Here is a 21,257-nt window from a genome sequence, read left to right on the forward strand (position 1 = left end):
ATTCTGAAATAGAAGAATTGAGAATCTTGTAAGGCGTGGTGATGAATTTTGTTTTAAAAACAACCTTTCTAAGTAACAAAAGTATTAGGCAGTTTTAAAAATTTTAGAGTAGTTTTACAGCGTTGAATCCACCATTGGTACATGCCTATAATTATGACTTTGCAAGAACAAATTTCTTTAAATTTCTCAAAATGTTATGAATTGTGTCTTTTTAGTCTAAATTTTGTGATAGAACATGTGTTAATCAAATCATTCATCTGAACTCGAGCACACTGACCTAACTTCGCTACTATTAAAAATTTAAAAACATTTACCACTCATCATTTCTTCGTGTTCTGTTTATCAAATTTCTGTTCAACTTAGAAGAAAATTAAATTAATGAAAACCAAATTTACTAGTAACGTATATGCTACAATGTAGTCTAGCGGATATGTGAATTACTGCTTCATAAATGGTGGTAAATGTTGTAAAATTTGAGGTTTTCACAGCGGTGAGTATGAAGATTTCTGTCTTCTGGGTTGTAGCGCTGTGTAGTCTGTTCGATGTTAACCAACGTTTCAGAGGTCATACTGCCTCAGTAAATATCGCCCTGATGATGGAGGCAGTATGACCTCTGAAACGTTGGTTAACATCGACCAGACTACACAGCGCAACAACCCAGAAGACAGAAATCTTCATACTCACCGCTGTGAAAACCTCAAATTTTACAACATTTACCACCATTTATGAAGCAGTAATTCACATATCCGCTAGACTACATTGTAGCATATATGTTACTAGTAAATTTGGTTTTCATTAATTTTATTTTCTTCTAAGTTGAACAGAAATTTGATAAACAGAACACGAAGAAATGATGAGAACTGCAATGATACGAAAGCATGAGCCTACATTAGCGTTTCGTTCCCACTTTGGAACATGCGTGCAGAGTGCAGTGTGCAACGTGCAACTCTATCGTTTCCTTCCGTCCTGCATTACGTTTAGTTTATTGGAGTCATACCTGAGCTCACTGTAACTCCAGCCTTAATTACATAACTACATTAACAATTTTAATCCGGGTGGTAACTGTTTTTTCCACCTAATTTAACAGTTATTTACTGTGCATTTTGTGCTTATAGGTCTTCTATTGTTCTCGGAGTAAACAGCGTTTATTTTTAATTGAATTTATTTATTTAAGTGTTTGCCAACAGCAAAAAGCCAATAACAGGCAAACACTGATAATACATACAATAATAATGAAATAATAATGAAAAATATTACACAATCAGATTAACTAAACATATACATGTACAGTATTAAATAGAATTAACATATTGATCTTCGTAATTGTTTTCTGTTTTCTTTTGGGTTCGGACTGAATTCTTAAACGTTATTTAGATTAACTTTGGCTTCAAAGGGTAAATCTAAAATTGCGATCAGTCGACTCGACTAATTCTCCTGTTTTATATTCGACAGATCCTGAGATAAAATTTCAGCTTCGAGACCTCTATACTGATAGAGGTTTCCGGTGGTTCGGATACTCTACACAAGTTTCGGGATAATATTTGTAATTGTGCACTGCCGCCTCCTTCCATATACTTTCCATTTCATTATTTATTAATCAACATATCACTTTAAGTTTGTATAATCTAGTAAAGTGCATTGAGAGCGTCGTTAAACAAGTCATAAATAAATAATTAAAACTGCTCTGATAGTATTTTAATGGCCTTTTTAAAGAAGCCGTAGATATTCTGATTGCCTTTATATGTATTTAGGCCTATAGTAAGGTAATTTGAGAGTTTTTGTTGCGACGGGCATCTAACAAAATATATAGGCCTATTTCTGCACGAAATGAAGTTCACATAAATTGAACTTTTAACAAGGTAAAATAATAGTCCAAACTGTCTTCTTATAGACTGTTTTCCTCTCTGATCCTTCCTTCTACTTAAACGAGTTTTCTTCCCCTCTTCTCTCAGTTTCATCCCCTCACATAACCCTAGCAACATACATCCCCTGTCTGTCTGTCTGGTATCACGAGAAGAAACTCGGAATTAGGGGAGGATTCCTTCTTTAATTTATGATACCTTCACTTCCTTTACCACCCATAATTTAAGACGAAAGCTTATAGGATTATGCCACAGGGAAAGCATTTGCTGGCCGAATGGGACCAAGTAAGCCGCCATTTTGTTGTATATTTTCTTTAGCTACAGATATTTTTCAAGTTCTATGCTGTTAACGGGGGAAAGGGGAATGTTTGGAGCGTTGGTAACTTCTGTGTAGACAGGTTTTTGTAGCGTAGATGAAGTTGTCAAAAATAACCGAAATTGAACACAAGTTGACACGTTCATTTCCTTTAGACATAATGCTAAGACCGATCACTCTGAAGTTCTTTTGTTGCTACCAGTTGCTATGTTTCTGTCGAATAATAACACTGAATTGTTTACCGATATTTTAATTGTATAATTTATAAGCCTATAGCGTTGAAAGTTATGGGAAATATACATGAATGCGCAGTAGATAATGATTTGGAAGGAAAGGATTTTAAGCTTATTTTAATAGCTATACTAACAAGGCCTACTATTAACCATTATTCTGGAGAGACTGAGGAGAACAGCTAATGCATTCAGTTTCTATATCCCGTAATCCAATAATATATATTCGAAATTTACTGTCTTCTGAAATATGTCTGCAGCGTTACCTTCACACCAACATGCTTGGAGCAGAATATTACTCAATGAGTAGATCGATGTTGAGCTTCTGGGATGTGACGCCGTATGAACTCGATAGAAACAGTATGTTTCCTCGAAACGATGGTGTGTTCTACTATGTGAACATGATGTTACAACCCAGCAGACCAACATCAATATTTTCACTGCCGTGAGAACCTCTTATCTCATACAAAGTGAAAGAGCTTTATAATGTGCATTCTTTATAAACTATTATTTGGATTGTAGAAATATGGAGATTGAGATGAACGGGGCATGTAGCGAGCAAGGGATAGGTTAAAAACGTAAAAATAATAACTGAAAATGGGATTCCTAAGTACAGATAATACGATAAGCTAGTATCAGACTTATTTGTAGAGACACGGTGTAGTAGTGTGCTTTTTGGGTTGAACCGGCTCACGATTCTGTCGATTGAAGGTCTGTTGTGTTAATGAAGCTTCAAATTCTATAGAACATGAGGTTACTCAGCTACGAAGAACGAAGGATATACGTTTGATCTGAAGTGATTTGTATGTGAAGGACAGTGATTCCGTTTTATAGTCTGCAAAGTTTACCACACAAACGAGGAATATGCAGATACACAGATGGAAATTCAGTACTGCAGATCGATTTTATATTGAAAGTTTCCTCAACTACCGGACACCCAGTCATCATTCTGAACACCAGTTGTAAATCAGATCATTTTTACAGGGTGTACCATTTAAAACGCAACTAGTGGCATTAATATAAAAAAGACAAAGAGGTGTTTTCTTGTGTTTCTTCAGCCTGGTGGAACGTATCATCTGTCAGAACTGTTCGACCTCGGACATAATAAAAGTCGCAAAATTTTCCCGCGTCCCAAAATGTTCGTACCATTCCGAATTTTGTTGAAATAAAAAACATCTTGAAAACTGTTCATCGTTTTAATACAATTTAATATAAGATGTTTGGAGGCTGGACTCATAAATAGGGATGTAGTCGAGAAGCCTTGTACACGATAGCATAATTATTGTGGTTATTTTAATTGAAATAATCGTTCGGAAACAAGAGTTTGTTCGTATTTTTTGAAAAAAATTCGAACACGCTTCCATATTTTTTTTAAAACAGACTTTGAAATTATTTGATAACGTTGTTAAACTCATGTATTCATATTGTTAAACAAAAGCTTAGTAAACAGGGCACGGACATATTTTATCCAGATCAGTTTTCTGCGTTATAATTCGTAATGCAGAAACACAGCTTTCTTCACTGTGCAACATTGTACAAGTTAACTTCCGTATATGATCGATAAAGCACTTCAATATTTAATACCTCATCTGATATGCTAGCAGATGCTGAGGTTATGACGAGTAACACAGTTATGAATTCGTAATTTTGCTATTAATAACTCATAACTCCACACATGGCAGGCACACTGTAAAGTGCATGTAATGCCATAGTTACATGGATGAACTTAAGAAGAACATAGTGATACTAGATTCTGACGAATGACGTAAACTTTTTAAGTGTTTTTCTTTTGCATTATATTTTTGTTCTCCCCATTTATATTCTTTCTTGCTTTTGCACCGTATCGCTGTTGATGGCTTCCAACATATACGGGAGTTTATGGACCTCTTTCGCCACGTTGTTTTATGTAAGACGTAAATCAACACACAGGAAACGGACTAGGAGGGAAAAAAGAAAACTTCTAGAGCAAACGTGTAGAACTGTGTGTGTGTGTGTGTCGCTCCTGATGTCCATTCGTCTATTCGTTCATTTTAGATCATTCTTCCGGATCGTCTCTCCTTTCTTCATCCTTTCCTTGTTCGCTTGATCGCGTTTTAAGATGTCCGTTGAATGGGAAATGCTTCTATTGATGACAACACTGATGCAAAGAACAGACCGACCAGTGTAATAGCTTCACCAGAAATGTCAGAGTCCACTGTAGCGGAAATCACGTTAGAATACTCATAAACAAAACATTCAATCTAGCTTGGTCCGTACAAAATTAATGAAATATATTTTATTGTTATTATTGTCGTTATTGTTTTACCAGATACTGCAAAGCTGGAGCTGATTTGGGTGACAGATTTAGTACTTCTACGTAAATTTGTGATGATAATGCAACAAATACATAGTCTATGTTCGATAAATCCTGTGCCCAGTGACTGTCAAACTTTTATAAGACAATCGAACTTATGCTGCTTATCTGTGCTGGGACCATGATGACAAATCCTTAAGAGTTCCTTAGGTTTATTTAAGAAATGGAGTCCGATTTTTTAAAATAATTCCGAAAAATATTTGTTTAGGATTTAGTACTTTTAAGCCTTTTATTTTGTTCTTTAATTAAGACAGTCATTGTTCTGGAATTCAGTATATCTGAGTACTGAACCAACTGCCTGCTGAATTTGACCCTAAATAAGAATACTCTAAAGATCCTTCATTGAAGCAGTGCATTTTATAATTTTTATTATCGTGTTTCACCAAGTATAATTTTGTTTAGTATAGTGTATTCATTACTCTTCTTATTCAGTTTTTCATCCAACCTATTTAATTTAAAAATCGTACACAATATTTATATTGAATCAAATTATTTAATAAATACCATTGTTGTCTCTGAACTTACGTAGTTTAAAATTTAAAAACCATATTTACATTGAATTAAATTATTTAATGAATACCAATGTTTTATTACAGTACTTATTGCATGTCTTAATTTCATCACCATTGCCAATGTATTTATTCTTTCAATATGTTCTATGGACTCGTGAATAAATTGACAAGCACGGAACGTCTTTTCTGTTTTTTTGTCTTACTCACTGTTCAGAATCTGAGGAAAACATTTACACGACTAGCTCTATCGGTAGGCAGATATTCTTCTAGTGCGAACGTTTTTGGAACAAGGACAAAAGCATTAATATTACAGCTGATAAAAGAGAGGTCGGTTAGATGCATAGAATCACACCATTGATGAAGTGAGTAAGTATTTCCCAAACACGACACCAAAAATTGCACAACTGTGTGTGAAGGTCCATTAGTCTTACTATCAGTGCATCTTCACATAAAATTTGGCAAGTGTTGAAAGGAATATATGACTTTCTTTCTAGTCTGTACAAATCACTGTTTTGTATTCCTATAGGCTTAAGTTAATATATACATCAATGTACTCATCATTGAAGCTAGCAATTCGTCCACTTATTTATTTATTCGAATATATATATATATATATATATATATATATATATATATTTGGTAGTTAGATTTAGATTTACAACACAAAATCCTATTTCGCGATTTTTAACTTGTTTGACGTGTCCTTCCGAATATTTAAGTTTTCTTTTCTGACCCGGATGTTTTGTTTAAACTGTAATTTTACCGATCACGTCTACTTATACATTCTATCTGTATTTACATGGAGAATTTCTAGATGATTCCCAAAATCTAATTTTAATACTTGTGCCTTACACGCATGAAAACAATATGGATTTCGACTTCGGCCATGAAAAGCCAGGAAATTATTTGAATCTGAGTACTACCCTTTCTTGTTTGCTGTTCTTTCCGTTCTTCATACATTCAATTATCCAATTGAATGTGCCCTATATAATGGAACGGGTTATTATAGTAATGATTAAGGTACATATAATAATTAATTACCAGATAAAACGTGTGAAGGACAAAAGTGACATAGAAAGCTATTATGTAACGCTCTGGAGCTAGAAAAATGTGTTAGAACTGGTTCATAACATCACTACAGTTGAGGAACAAAATATTATCTCTTAAAATTACATTTACATTTCTTTACTTTTGTTGTTAACAATTATTGTTTAATTATAAATTGTTTTTATTGATTTAAAACAAATCAATATTATCTCCAAAAGGAGCTGTACACAAAACGATGATTAAATGGGCTGTTCTGAACTTGAGCTCACCTTACAAGTAGGAGCATACAAAGGTAGTATTTGAAAGCGGAACTCAAGTAGTCACAAGTAGGCATAAAAGAGCATCAGAATATAACTACTACTCTTTGCAAAATGTGAAGTTGGAAATTACGACTGTAGAAATCAACATCTACAGTTTATTGTTATTGGAATCTTGCCATATAACGTAACAGTATCTGTAGATCTCTGAGGGTAACGTACCACACCGCTGAAAGAAGTACTCAGTACAAAAGGCTGATTATTCTGGTTTTTAAATAAATTTCTTAGGAGAAGAGAGTGTTGAGGTATTGATTTAGAAGACCCTGCATTTTAGTCCTTTCCAACTTAAACAGTTGTATGTCTTGCATGTTTGTGTGTTTAATAAAGGAGAACCGAATGAGGTGTTAAATTGGGTCAGTTACAGTTTCTGCCTTCCGTACGAAAATCTAGACGCAGTAACGTAGGTGCTACTATTCAGCGGTAAAGGGAGAAACTTTCAACATTAATTAAAGTTACCACAAGACCGTTTGTAACTGCGAGTGAAGGAATGATATAGTTGTACATGAGGTAGGCTAATGAAGAATTCCATGCTTTATAAATAAACTATATCTTATAAAGGTTTTAAAATACAAAAAATGGTGCAAAATTGAGACACTTTTGAAATAAGAGAGCTTAAGACTACTTTTTTGCTTTACGATTATGCATTCATTTCAGTTAATTTTCGTACCTGCATTTGTGAACGATGCGGCACATAAGACGTGAAAAATGTGAAATTTGAAATTGTAAAATCTCGAAATATTTTTTTCGCATTTTTTCAAACATTTCAAAAGAATTTCTCAAACCTATTTTATCATGTTGCTTGTAGTTTATAGTTTGGAGATTTTCGGTGGAAAATAACCTACAACTACGTAATATTGTTTAAAACCAGTTAGTTTGATTCGAACGCTGCGTTTTGGATAGGTTTCCGTCTCATCCACACACACACACAAGACCAATTCAAGATCCTCGATTTATAAGTTTTGTGGTTTTTATAAATACAAATATTAGGTTGAAAACTTAGTCTCTCGCCTTTCATAAATTGTAGGCAAGTATCTACTACTTACTTTAGAAGTGTGGTTTAATGTGCTGTGAGAATGTTGGTTGTGATGTTATGTCAGTTCTTCTGTAAGAATTGAGCATATATGATTTTTTAATGACTGTAATCACCCACAAGACTGCATGATGTAAGAACCCATAGAAACATAATTTAAAAGTTGCGATGTATGAAAACGGCCTAGTGAGTTTAAAATTTAGTTTCAAATAGCCTATACAAATAATTCCATTTTGTAAGATTGGTTTAATACTTACGAATAGTACAATTTTATGTATCTCGTCATAATCCAAATGGCGTTAATACTTCCTGGCAGTGTATTATAGCACATGGTTTACAAATTTAACAATTTCATTACTCTGGATACATTTTTAACGCTAACACTTTTGCTGCCCGAATACGTATAAGAAGGTAAGCCACTGTCAGTATATATTTCATGATTTCTTTAAGTAAATTTCTACTTGTTTCAGCTTCAGCCAACTTCTTGCAATGGTTTAGATGCGCCTAATGATTTAAAGCCGAAAACAAACATTTTATCAGCTGACTGGTAAGTCACCAAATATATCCGTAAATCATAAAATATATCTGCAATACTAATCTATAGAAGTCATCCTAATCTGTAATAATGTTCTTAAATTTTGTTGTGTGTTGTTATAACTGCTTGAGCCAATTCGAATGTGGAATGAAGTAAAACTTTCAGTTCTCTAAAATAATTCTGTTATTTTGTTGAGTGGGAATAAAAATACATAAATAATAGATCAGAAACACTCTTCCAGACCAGTAAAGGTAGTATTATTCAATTCAATTATTTATTATTAGTTATTATAGAAGTAAACATAAATAAAACAAGAAGACACGAAATCAAAATCAGCATCAAAATCTTAACATCATTCTAAGCTAATTAATAAATTATTTGATAAAAGAAGAATACATTCTAGAAATGGTTCTTATGACTTAGCTAGGAAATTATTAACCCGTTTTATTTCCAAAATATCAAACTATTTCGCCACCTACTTTGTTTCAGTGTGAAATGCAGCATAGTAAGTAGAATGTAAATTGTAAATTTTAGTATTTACAGCTTAAGTGCTGAGGATAATATCTGGACGTAAAGAAGGATAAAATGTGTCAGCATTTTATATCATATATCGAGGAACTTCGTAATGTATTAGATAACCTAGAATTGTAAGAATAATAGAATCTAGGAAGCTACTGTGATGAAATATAATGGGAATGTATGCAGAATTTTTATGTGGAAACCGATGTGTTTATTAAGCGTCTGGGTGAATATGGATTCATATCATATGTATTAAGGAATTCAGATGTTATAGATGAAAAAGAATTAATTACGTTGTAGTTAGACAAAATAAATTTTCGCGCTAGTTATAATCACTACTTGGCTAAGATGACAATATTATTACTTTCGAAGGTGTTTTATCGGGTGAAACAAAAGTTAAATTGACACAAGTCCTTTCCCTCATTTATATTCTTTTATCTGCATTTTGTGTAGTTTCGGATACATGTAGCTAAATGTGAACAGCTGATGTAAACTCTAATTCTTTCGTTTAAATTAGTATTCACTCTGCTGGCTTATTTTCATAGACAATTATTTTATAGCTGCTTGGACGTCATGCCTTTCCTGCAGACAGACTAGTTTTTATTGTACAATTTATTCTTGTGCAATATTTCTTGCATAACATGTAGCTAGTAAACATATTTTCCAGAGGAATGTTAAATAAAAGCAACCAATTGCGCAAAAATGTTACTTAAGCTATACTCTTGTCCCTGTAAACAGAATGAGAGCAGGGCATTAGTGTCTGAAATTTAAAAAAAATGTTAAGACTTGACATTCGCAATTGAAATTCTTTAAAACTGTCTTTTATGCAATAATTTCTTATTCTTAGATTAATTATCTAGTATAATATAATTATTTCAATGAAGTTGTTTTCTGCGCAAACAGTCTTTGTATAAAAATTTAAGAAAAATGTCCTATATTATTGTGATTGCTGACGTATTCTTATGTAGCAATGAAGTTATAAACGACTGCAGGCATTTCAGTAAAGTCAGTGTCAGAAACGTATAGTGGAATATAGTTTACTAGCTTTCGGTCCACGTAAATATCTTCTTCTTGTGACATTTAGGGTTCCCGCGGTGTGAAGATGACTGTTTTCTGGGATCTTTCGCCCTGTAGTCTTGTGTAAATAAATCGATGTTTTGGATGTGTTTACTACATACATACATGTATGGAATCATGGAAACAAATATTTGCCAGACTGACTATAAGAATTGGAACAAGTCATAAAGCAGTAAACATGCAGATGAGTAAAATTTGAAATATTACATTATCACAAACAGTATAAGTTTAACAAGAAGTATTCAAATCTTACATTGTATCGAATCCACTGCTATATAGCAGATATGTCAATAAAATGATATGTGCTATTTAAGCACAATGAAGCCTTAAAAGTTTATAAGTTCTTGGAATTCATCAGTAGAACAAATTATGTGTTTATTTAGGTATTTTAATGATACTTTAAATTTTTCCTTTTTATCGGAAATTGTTTTGAGGCTAGGTGTTAACTGTTCAAGATTTTGACACCAGCAGAGTAACTTGCTGAAAAACCGAAAATACTGGCAGTTGGTCTATGAAGGTGATTCTTATGCCTTGTGTTAACTCTGAATACAGTTGAATTTTTCTGTAAATTTTCTACTGCTTCCATCATCTGGACGATTATTCATTTCCGCATGATAGAGGTAGTACGCACCTCTGAAACGTCCCTAAGATTCTAAAACATTAAACGGAGCAGCTTCCCAGGAGACAGCCATCTTCATTTTTTCCTTTGTTTCAAAGTGTATGCTAATTAGACCCGTTCAGAGGATACATAAACGGTTCAGACCATCTCATTCGTGGTCGTTCTAAATCCCATCCCATTGATAAGTCTGTGCATCCATGAGTATTTAATTTTCCCTCTTATCGGTTACCACCTGGTAACTGGATAGTCCAAAGCTGCGTTCCATCTCCGGTATCCATTGAAGTTGAATGTGTTGGGATTATTTTGCAGTTCGTCACACATACTGGCTTCATGTGATGTGTATGAAGGCAGCATCTGCAATTAGAATAAAAACTCATTGATTATCATTCTGGGATAGAAACAGCATTTGATAAACTAAAGCGCAACAGATTTTACCAATCCAATATATTGTTCATAATTAAAGGGATTTAGATTCCTCACTATGCAATTTATTGAATTATGCAGCCGAGGAGGCAGTTCTTACAAGCTTCTAATTTGACCTCTCGTGGTTAATGTAGGACGTGAATCTTCTTTTATTGACTGCTACGTTTTACTCAATGCTGGCAGTTAAGTCGATAGACCATTAACACTTGGGATTTATTTAAAAGCTTCAAGGGGTAGATTTAGATAGATTTTCTTTACATCCATTCCTGTATTATTTAACTATTGATTCAAGATACGACTTGAGTTGGCCTTTATTACAACCATGTAATTTACCGTGTAACTTTTATTCAACTATTTTTTTTTTTGGTTGTAATCATCAGTTCGAGTTCTTCATTCCGTTACTTATCTCATTTTATTCCAGTGTCTTTTAAATATAGATTTCTGCAGGAGCCTTTTATCCCAAAAGACTAATGCAAGGTAGATATAAAAATTTACACACTTTAATCAGAAAACTTAAAGGGAAGAGAATACTTGAAAGACCTAGGCGTAAATGAAAGTATAATATAAGAATATACTCTGAGGGTGAGCACTTAATTCATCTGGCCTGGACAGGATCCATTAAGGGGCTCTTCTGAACACGAAAATGAACTTCCGTTGACTAGCTAGGCGAGTCTCAGCTTCTCAAGAAGTTTCATTGTGTTTGGTTTCCTAGGTGACTCATCACAGAATCATCTGTACACATCATCTGGAACATGTGAATTGAAATATTACTAATTAACATAGTATTTGAGATTAAGGGTTCTCACAGCAGTGAAGTTATTAATGTCGTTCCTCTTTGTAGTAACGTCGTCATTTATCAGTGTTTAGCAATAAACAAATCACAGCGAACGATATAAATGCTAGTGAATCAAACAGTTTTAATTTACAAAAAGGATTTTAGGACTGCATTTAAAAATTTAACTGAATCTACAATGATTTTACTGTAATTTATAAACTGTCCTAGAATTGGGTGCAGATACATATGCATTATATTTTATTAATGCTTGGTTTTATTAGAACGTAAGCATTCACAAGGCTAAAACTCTGTTTTTAAAAGCGGAAAGCAGCACATAAAATATATTCTCCATAATTTTCGCGGTACTTTTTTTTCGCTAGTAGTAAATGAATATATGTTATTTTTCTGTAAGTTTTGAATGCAGCTTTATAGTGCTACAATATGTTTTACACAGAATTCTGCTAAAGTCATTGAATATTTCTGTAGAGAGCTCTCGCACACAGTGAGACTTCTATTCTCATTTAAATAAATACAGTGTAGGGTAAATGAACTCTGTTTGTTTATTGCCGAATTATGGAGTAATCTTATACATCCAGGAAAATATTCTGTTCATATGTAATATTTTAAAGATAATTGGACCTTTGATATCGTGTAACCTAAGTCAGATTTGTTCATATTATTTTTTAGCACACATTCGAGGTTGGTAGCATGTTCTTGTTAGAAATTCTAAAGAACAAATGGCCTAGGCATGGATGGAAAGAAAATCTTGAAATTGAACTGTGAGTAATAAAGTTTGAGGGAGTAAACTGGATTAAACTGGCTCAATATAGAATTGTATGGTAGTCTTTGGTGAACATCCTGTTAAATCTTCAGATCCCCTAAGAAAGCAAGGAGTTCTGTAACATTTTGAAAATTATTTACTGCTAAATATTATGATGTACCATTTAATTTTTTTCAATAATTTTGATTATACGGATGTAAATGAAGTTAGGAAGGCTTGCTTTATTTTATTTAGTTTATCGACATTCCCTTTCACGGTCTTCAATTAGAAGATAAATGCAGATTATATATCCTTCGACCGATCTTAATCAGAAAGCAGAACAGAGTTTGAAGTAGTTTACAATATGAATTCGAGTGCTCTCTGACAAGTGGCAGATGTACGAAGCTGCCTTTTTTCTGAATGATATTGTTTACGGGAATGAAACAGGAATAAACGCGTGCTAAATGTTAAAGGTCTGCTAACGGGAGCTCTGAGTAACACTAGCAACACTCCACAGTGCCTGCGTTATAAATATTTGAAACTGTTTCCTCTCCTTCTGGGACGTATCCAACATTTGCAAAGATCATCGAGCTACATAAACTTTGCTGCATCTAAGATTTGAGGAGACGTGTTTTAAAATTCCAAGAAAAGTCGTTGCACTCGCACGTGCAAACAAAATCTGAGGATGGCTGTCTTCTGGGATGTTGCGTCTTATAGTCTGGTAAACGTTTACCGTCATTTCTGAGGTACTTACTGCTACCATCATCAGGGTAATGATAGGTATTTAAAATATTACGTGTTTTGTGTATACCACAAAAATACGAATTTTATGAAAATATTTGAATAAGTCAAATAATTTTGTGGCAAATTTTGCTATAATCTCACACATTAGATGATTTCTTTCTGGTTAATCACTCTCTTAAGAGGCAATTAAATCCGAAGTGACTATAGTTTCCTTTTACTTTTTATCTGTCGCCGCTACACCTAATTACATAAAAGAAAAAACAAAACTAATTGCTTGATTTACCTTCTTAAGAATCTAATAGTACTCTGTTGGTAGCCAAAATATTCCCCGCCTCGTACGGAACTCAAAAGTTCAAGGACCCTGAACCACATTAATATAATCTGCACCCTCCAACACTATTTCCCTAACATCCATCTAAAAATTATACTCCGATATACGCCTAGGTCTTCAGAATTATCTTTAATTTAGGCTTACGAACTAAAATTCTGCACCCATTTTATACTTCCCCGTAAGCACTGCATGCCCCGCCCATCTTATAATCCTTGATTTTTATCGTCTTAATAATATTTCGTTATACAGTACCTTGCACGAATCTATCACTTCATCTCTTTTAGGTTCAAATGTTCTCCTTAATTTCCTGTTCTCAAAACACTCTCAACATGTGTAATTTCCTTGAAGTGAGAATCCAAATTTTACACCAGTGTGAAATTTCTGTTTATTTTGATCTTAAATTTTACATATTTCATAAAGTTGTAACAATTCTTCGTCGTAAAACAATCTTGTTACGAACTTCTCCGTTGCCGAAGACTGATAAGAGCATTACATTGGGTCCATTTCACATTACGTTCACCATACAGAATGTGCAGCGCCCAAAGTAGCCCCCTGCTTGGAAACACCGCGTGAAGTCCCTTTGCTTTGAGTGCAGCCACTTAAACAAACACGTACTCATTGTTTTATGGGCATTAATTCCTCCCTATTGGCTTAGGGGCGTTAATGATATATTCTGATACAAGAAGCATGGTGAAGCTTTCTCGGTGAGACGGGGGTTCAGTTTGAGAGCGAAAAGGATAGCTATTTCTAAAAGTTATTATGAAGTAAATGTCACATGTTTGAAAAACCAAATTGTCTTAATTTCTTAATAATAAAATTAGTAATCGTGATTTTTCTGTACTGCTAATTTAAATATTTATAAAAAATCACTTTGAGAGTAAAGTCAGTTATTTTATCATATATAAACTGGAGGAACGTGAAAACGTATGAATTTCGAACAAATTATAGAACGATTCTGGTTATTTTCTGGGTTGTTGCACCATAATTCGGGCAATCGCCTTGAAGATGAAGGCAGTAAGCACCTATGAAACGCCGGTGAACTTCTAGCAGACTACATCGAGAAACAACCCAGAAAATATCCATCTTCTTACCTGAAATCTTACATATGTTAGAACATTTTACTGTACCAGTAGCTAAGATACAGAAAGTAAAAGATAATGTAGCAGATAACCAACAACCATTCAAGGCTATAAAAGTGGTATATAAAAGCTGCCTGTAGTTTGATTGTAATAGGAAATGGGTTACATGCGGTTCATTAAATTTTAGCTCCGAGTTGTAGTTAATTATGTCCAGTAATTATTTAGGTTTTCAGGAAAAATCAGTGCTGTTTTTTGGTTGTAGAACGTTACATGCAACTGACCCACGATCTGTTGTCTAACCCTCACTCACGGAATCAAAGAAGAATTAAAATTAGAAGGATATTCTATGCGTTTATATTCCTTGAAGATGAATGGTGGCTATTCTCTTTGTGGCATTTAGAGCTTCTACAGAATAAAAAAAATTATAAAGAAAATGTTCTGTTTTAGATACGACCATTCATAACAAAAGATAGTTGTCACATCCTCAAGAATAAGAAATGGGGTAAATATTTTGATCTGTTCTATATATGCTAAAATTAGAAGCAGAGCAATATAATATCTAGGTTTAGTTTAATTAAATATATAGCTATAAACAAGTTATAAGTGGTAATTAATTGTAGCAAGTCTACCTTGTCAAAATCAATCTCGATTGATTTCAAATCTCTTGCCTTTCACGGATCCTGTCAATTCGTTTCAGCAATTTTTGTTTGTAAATATTGAATGGAATTGTAAAAATAAGATTAAAATTTATTCTAAATAATAGTCAGTATGTATAATATTATACAACTTTTCCAGACGATTGTAGATTTATCATTCCAATGGTGCTTTTGTTTATTTGAATGAGGAATTTATTGCTTGAGGAGGAGTATTCATAATTTGTACTATACATCACGTATTAATATGTACATAATATGACTTATGAAATGTACGAAAATATGACATTTAATTTTATGAGACATTACAAATGGGAAGCGGACACACTGTTCTCTTCATATTCAGTTGTTGTTAGAAGAATCAGGCAGCATGAGCGTAGGTCCTTGTAGAGTAAAATTAAAAAAATATTTGTGGAGTACTTTGGAGATTTTTATGATGTATCATGGTGAAATATTACAAAATAGTTTGTGTTAGATTGTGATATGTCTATACAATATGTGTATTTTTCTGGATAGAATATCTACATGTAATGAAATAACTACAAATATATGTTTTAAACATCTAGGCTTCTAGAAATTGAGTGAATATAAAAATGGTCTTATATTCATCATAACAAAGTCGTACCCAACACAGTCATTTCGCTTTTCTACACTCCATTCTAAGATATTTTATTTCCTCTACCTCAATATCTAGCAGCTGTTGTTATTATTTTATTCACTTCTTACCTTAATTGTACTCGATATTATATAACAACATTAATCACTGTAGTGTAACAGCATAACTTTCAGATTGTGTGAATATTTTCGTTTCATAACGGTGAACGTTGTTTCTGCTGTTGTTGCCTTCTGGCAAGCTTGGTTATGCTTTGTTTATATTGTGTTACCTAAAATATAAAAAATATATATAAAGTAGATTATATTACAGAAAACTACATTACAGATATCTTGTCTATTACGTTCTCCCATAATTGACAGCTCTCCTAAGTAGCGAGATATAACAGAATCTACTTTGACATTATAATCGATTAAACAATTTAACAGGGCATAACTTGTAATAAATGCAATAATTAAAATTAAAATTATTTTCTAAAAATAAACTGCGGTAACTATATTTTTTGCTGAATTAGTGCTCACCCATTTATCATTACACATAAAAAAAGTAATTTTAATTTATATTTTCGAGATCATGTAAGTACTGGTAAAAATAAATTCACAACTTCCTTGCGAGCACTATGTCATTTTGCAATAAGAAAAGTTTTCGTTACACTTCACGCGGCCCTGTTCTATATACCTACCCAGTAACCGGTTAATAATTTTCAACGATAAATGTAATACACACATTGAAGTATTATTAGCTTATCTAACACCGTTAAATTATGTGATTGTATGCGGATATATTACGAAACAATAATAGCAGTCACTTAGATTTCGTAATATGTTAGCATAATTGGTTATTATTAAACATTGCACATCGGAAATACAATTTTTTCTGTCGACCTATAGGTCTAAGGTTTTACGAAAACGAGAGTTAAGTAAAAAATTAATCAATATAAGATAAAAGCATCGCGAATTTCTCCTCATTGAAAGAGTTAAGTGAGAATCAAATTATGACACAAAAGCACAATACTTTTCATTGAGTCACATTCTAAAATACCGAGTTATGTACGTTACTGTACTGGTCTCATCTGTTGAAACGTGATGTTCTTCATAGCACCACAGTGTTTTTACTCTCAAGGGAGTTAAATATGATGGTCACTAATAATTTGACACATAATAACTTAATATAATGTAAGATTTGAGGTTTTCACAACGGTGAGTATGAAGATTTCTGTCTTCAACTTAATATAAGTTCGTATTATATAGTCTGTAAAATAATTATTTTTCTAAAGCTTTAGTGAGTTATCTAAACGTAGTGTACAGTAATTTGACTCTGCCACCGGTTTAAAATCTCCCACCTGTATTAAAGTCTAAGAACAAAACTTCATAACAAAATTCCGGGATTAAAACTGCTTTGATGCTAGCAGTTAAGGCATAAAGTTTAAATTATTCTTAGGATGGCCACACATTCGAATTTATTTATATTTACTTGCTGGTCTGTGTGTATTCGAACAATATTCTTTACTTAAATTACTTTAGCGGAGTGAATAAAACAAGAAACATGTTTTTAAAATACTTGTAGAAACTGACCATATTATGTTATTTGATAACATACTCGCATATCTTAAAATATTCCGACACAATATAATACTTCACAGTTGATTCAGTTAGTTGAACAAGCCCAAGTCTTCAAATGAGCTTCCAAGTGCTGCAAGGCTTGATCCGCCAAAAGTTCTGATAGAAACATCCACAGGATTTGCTGTGTAATTCCTGAAATAAGAGCACGTGCTTTAATAACTTCTTGTATCATGGTAAAGAAAGTAACAACAGATTGTTATTTATTTATTTAGTGTTCTGTCTGACGACAGGTCTATATGAACAGGATCCTTCCATCCTTTTCTCTTCTCGGACTGGGACCTGTTCATATACGTTCTTGGCAGATGATCCAGAAGTGGTTTGCCATCGCCTTCTTCTGTGTGTGAATGGAGTAATTGTTGGGATGCCACGGAGAAACCGGGGAAGCCCCCGGAGGAAAACTCCGTGTTGCCTACCACGGTCTTGCCCAACACAAGTTATAAATTCGGGCAACGCCGGGAATCGAACCCGAGACCCCAGGATTACAAGGCCAGCGTTCTAACCGCTAGACCACCGTGGCTATCTAACAGATTGTTACCCAAAAAATAACAATTTATCGAACAGCCTGGCTGCATGCAATTTTATGGACTGATTTATCAGTATGAAGTTGTTTTAATTAAATTTAAATATGGTTTAGTTTAAATTAAGCAGTGTTGGTGACCGAACGTCTTGTTAAAATTTTTGGTAGCCCTCGTAGTGTCGAGGTCTCGGTTTTAAATCTTGGCTTGGAAACCTCCTATGCTAACCGGGGGGTTTTATAGCTGTACATTCTTATTTGTAAAAGTAGAATCGCGGTTCTTTACTGCTTCGGCTTCCAGGAATACATTTTGTATTATAGGTCTATGGGTGCTAAATTAATATCGAGAAAATAGTAACCTCGATGGTTGCACACTGATTAAATATTATATTTTATTTGCATATCAGAGCTGGATTTAAAATTTGTTTATTCATTATCCTAAAGTTTTCAAGTTCTCGTGGTTTAATGTGACTGACTGCATGAAGAACAAATGACGTGTGAATTTAAGCTTATTTAACAGGTATCTAAACTCCAAGATTCATTTTATTATGTGATTTGTGTTTTTCTTCAACTAAAGTCAACGAGTATTGTCTTGCAGTGGTAACTTCCCCTTCTGTTCTTATCGTCATTTCAAGTACATTCTTTAAAGTCTTCTTTGTTTAAAAAGACCTGCTATGTTTTGGGGGAGGATTCAATGCTTGTCTTAAACGTCATCCTCAATCATCATTAAAAGAAAATAATCTTCCATGCAGTTGACTGTACTCTTTCCTAACTTCGTTACAAGATCCTAAAAACCACGGGGAAGACGATTTGCTCCTCTTCGTCCTAACGCAGTTCTTTTAAACACAAACAGCATTATGCAGCCTGAATTAATTCCGCTTCCGGATCAGTTAACTTATACTGCAGTTGACATGGTTATCATTTTTAGCTATAAAATGCAGAGAGTATTTCTGAGCGTAGTTTGAAATAACTGGTTGGCTTCTTCCTTTCAGTTAAGATTCGGACTTGTGTATTTCAAATTATCCGTAAAACGGATGGCCTCGCGAAAGACATTGAAGGACAATACTTTATTCTCAATGACTCGGCATATTTCATATCATTAATACTTCATAAAATCTGTGCCATTAGTGACATTCAGACAGAATATCTCTGATCAGTATTAGGCACGTTAGGTATCAACATTTTGAGTCTTCGTAAAATTATTTAATTTTACTCACTTCTATGGCTACAGATAAGGCTAGTTCGACCCTATTTGTATTATCAAAGGGTCATAATGTCGTTGATGTCCGGGCAGCAACGCTGTGTGAACGTATTAGTAGATACCATTTAGGAGGAACGTACTGCCTCCATATTTAGCTGTCAAGAACAACATCGACATCTTCACCGCTGTCAGAACCTGAAATCACACTAACAGTATTAAAAAATCCGAGTATCGTCGCGGGTCGCATTTGACTTTTTACGATCCTTGCCGTTGTTCACCCCTGATATTCGAGATTCGAATGGAACGTTTGTTATTTTTGTCTAGATGTAGTCTCCTTTAAATGGGTGGCCTAAGGCGAAAGTCGTGGACTCTTAACTGTGTGAATTTGAATATTTTTCAGAGACGTCTGCAAGCATTTTTATATCTTATTTTAGTGCATGTTTTATGTTTTAATTAAAAATATATGAAATAATGTAGATCTACGTAGAAACAGGGAGCCAAGTAAAGTATTCCATCCTAAGAGAACAGAACACAATGAGAAATGTTATGATTTATGCAGGACTTCTAGTATTGTCAGGACAGTGAACTCCAGGATGTTGCGATTGGCAAGTCATATAGAGCATATATGGGAAGTAAGGAACACGTACAAATTTCTTGTTTTATACCTCTTGGACATCAGCTACTTGAAAGGTCGAGAAGGAATGTGTGGTTAGTATTAAGTAGGTTTTGTCGGTTTTTAAAAACCGGGTTTAAAAAACGGTTTTTTGGATAAAATTGTAAAATTCGAAAACCGGTTTTTAAAATTTAAAAAACCGGATTTAGATACTAGAATTAATATGTAAAAATGTCTATTAAATGAACTAAAAATTTAAAGACTGGAATTATTTCCAAATTATTAAATGCTTTAGAAGTACGAATTCAAGAAAGAAGATAAGTTGGATTGGTAACCCTTTTGCTATATTTGCTAAATCCACAAAACATTTCAACAAAGAAATCTAGTGTATTTCCACTAGCTTCGAAACTCGACATTATTAAGTTATCTGGAAAAATATTGTCTAGAATATATCCAAATTCTTGTATGGAAACAGATTCCGATGATGAATATATCGGAGACGGAGAAACTATTAATCAGGGCAATGCTCTAAAAGGAGCCATGGAAAAATTAATTCATAGGTTTCTTGAGGAACCTGAAGAAATAATATCAAATCCGAAGACACTGAAGGCCGAATTTTCAGTATTTGAGGCAACCAATAAAAGAACAAAGAATTTAGATTTATTATTTGATATCCTGAAAATGATAAACCAAGTTCAGTAGCCAGTGAGAGAGTATTTTCTATTTCAGGCAATCTTGTATCTAGAATAAGAACAAGATTAAGTAATCGTTCAGTAGACATTTTATGTTTTCTTAAATCGTATTTCCAGAAGAAAAATACTAAATGAAATAAAAATTTATAATTTATATTTTTACGGATTTTAGTTATTTTACTTTTTTATTTGGTTTTGTATGGAATATATTTTTTTTGTTATATTTTTGTAGTTCCATAAATAGTAAATAAACTGAAAACTTTTAAAATAAGTATAAATATATTTTACTGTTTTAATTATGTCTTGTTTTTTGTAAAAATTCGAAAACCGGTTTTTTGGAAATACTGGAATTCGAAAACCTGTCTTTTCAAAAGTCGGTTTTTGTATAAACCCTAGTATTAAGATGTATCGCTGGAAAATCGATTATATGAGGTGGGAGGTCGACGAAATTGACTCAAAATCGAGGTTATTTCTTTGATTTGGAAATTGTGAATTTGAATCGTCGACTTCTACTTCAAGAGACTTAGTTTACTTTCTTAAACGTCTGAACGAATTTCATGAAAACTCGTTAACGATACATCTTTTTTTGGTTTCTTGGAGAACTCTGAATCTCACATTCAAAATATTTGTCGTTCAAAATTACACTGCAATAATTTCACAGACCGGAGCACATTTGGAAATGAAGATGATCTAAATTCTTAGTGGTAGAAAGTAATATTGAAGTGAACCTCTCTCAATCGATTCGGTCATTTGCAAAACCACATTTGACTGTGCATTGTTTTCATAAATATTTCTCAAAGACTTAATCATTGTTCCTCTC

At 33.3% G+C, this 21,257-nt stretch overlaps 1 protein-coding gene and 1 long non-coding RNA gene across 7 annotated transcripts in view; one reads left to right on the plus strand and one right to left on the minus strand.

The window, feature by feature from the left end:
• Positions 1 to 21,257, plus strand: part of Abd-B (Homeobox protein abdominal B) — a 314,220-nt gene that overhangs the window by 146,963 nt on the left and 146,000 nt on the right. For all 6 annotated transcript variants that reach the window (XM_087342396.1, XM_087342392.1, XM_087342389.1 and 3 more), the window contains one exon: positions 8,138 to 8,214. The gene's annotated coding sequence lies outside the window, so the exon portion shown is untranslated. The remainder of the gene's footprint in view (positions 1 to 8,137; positions 8,215 to 21,257) is intronic.
• Positions 16,972 to 21,257, minus strand: part of LOC110830622 (uncharacterized) — a 32,608-nt gene continuing 28,322 nt past the window's right edge. Inside the window, exons 4-5 of the long non-coding RNA XR_002543308.2 lie at positions 19,149 to 19,327; positions 16,972 to 17,549 (exon numbers count right to left, since the gene is read on the minus strand). This is a non-coding gene — a long non-coding RNA (uncharacterized LOC110830622). The remainder of the gene's footprint in view (positions 17,550 to 19,148; positions 19,328 to 21,257) is intronic.

This window comes from Zootermopsis nevadensis, unplaced genomic scaffold (genome assembly GCF_977971745.1).
Source record: "Zootermopsis nevadensis isolate Lab colony 2312 unplaced genomic scaffold, Znev_1.0 Znev_ptg000001l, whole genome shotgun sequence".
NCBI classification, from domain to species: Eukaryota; Metazoa; Arthropoda; class Insecta; order Blattodea; family Termopsidae; genus Zootermopsis; species Zootermopsis nevadensis.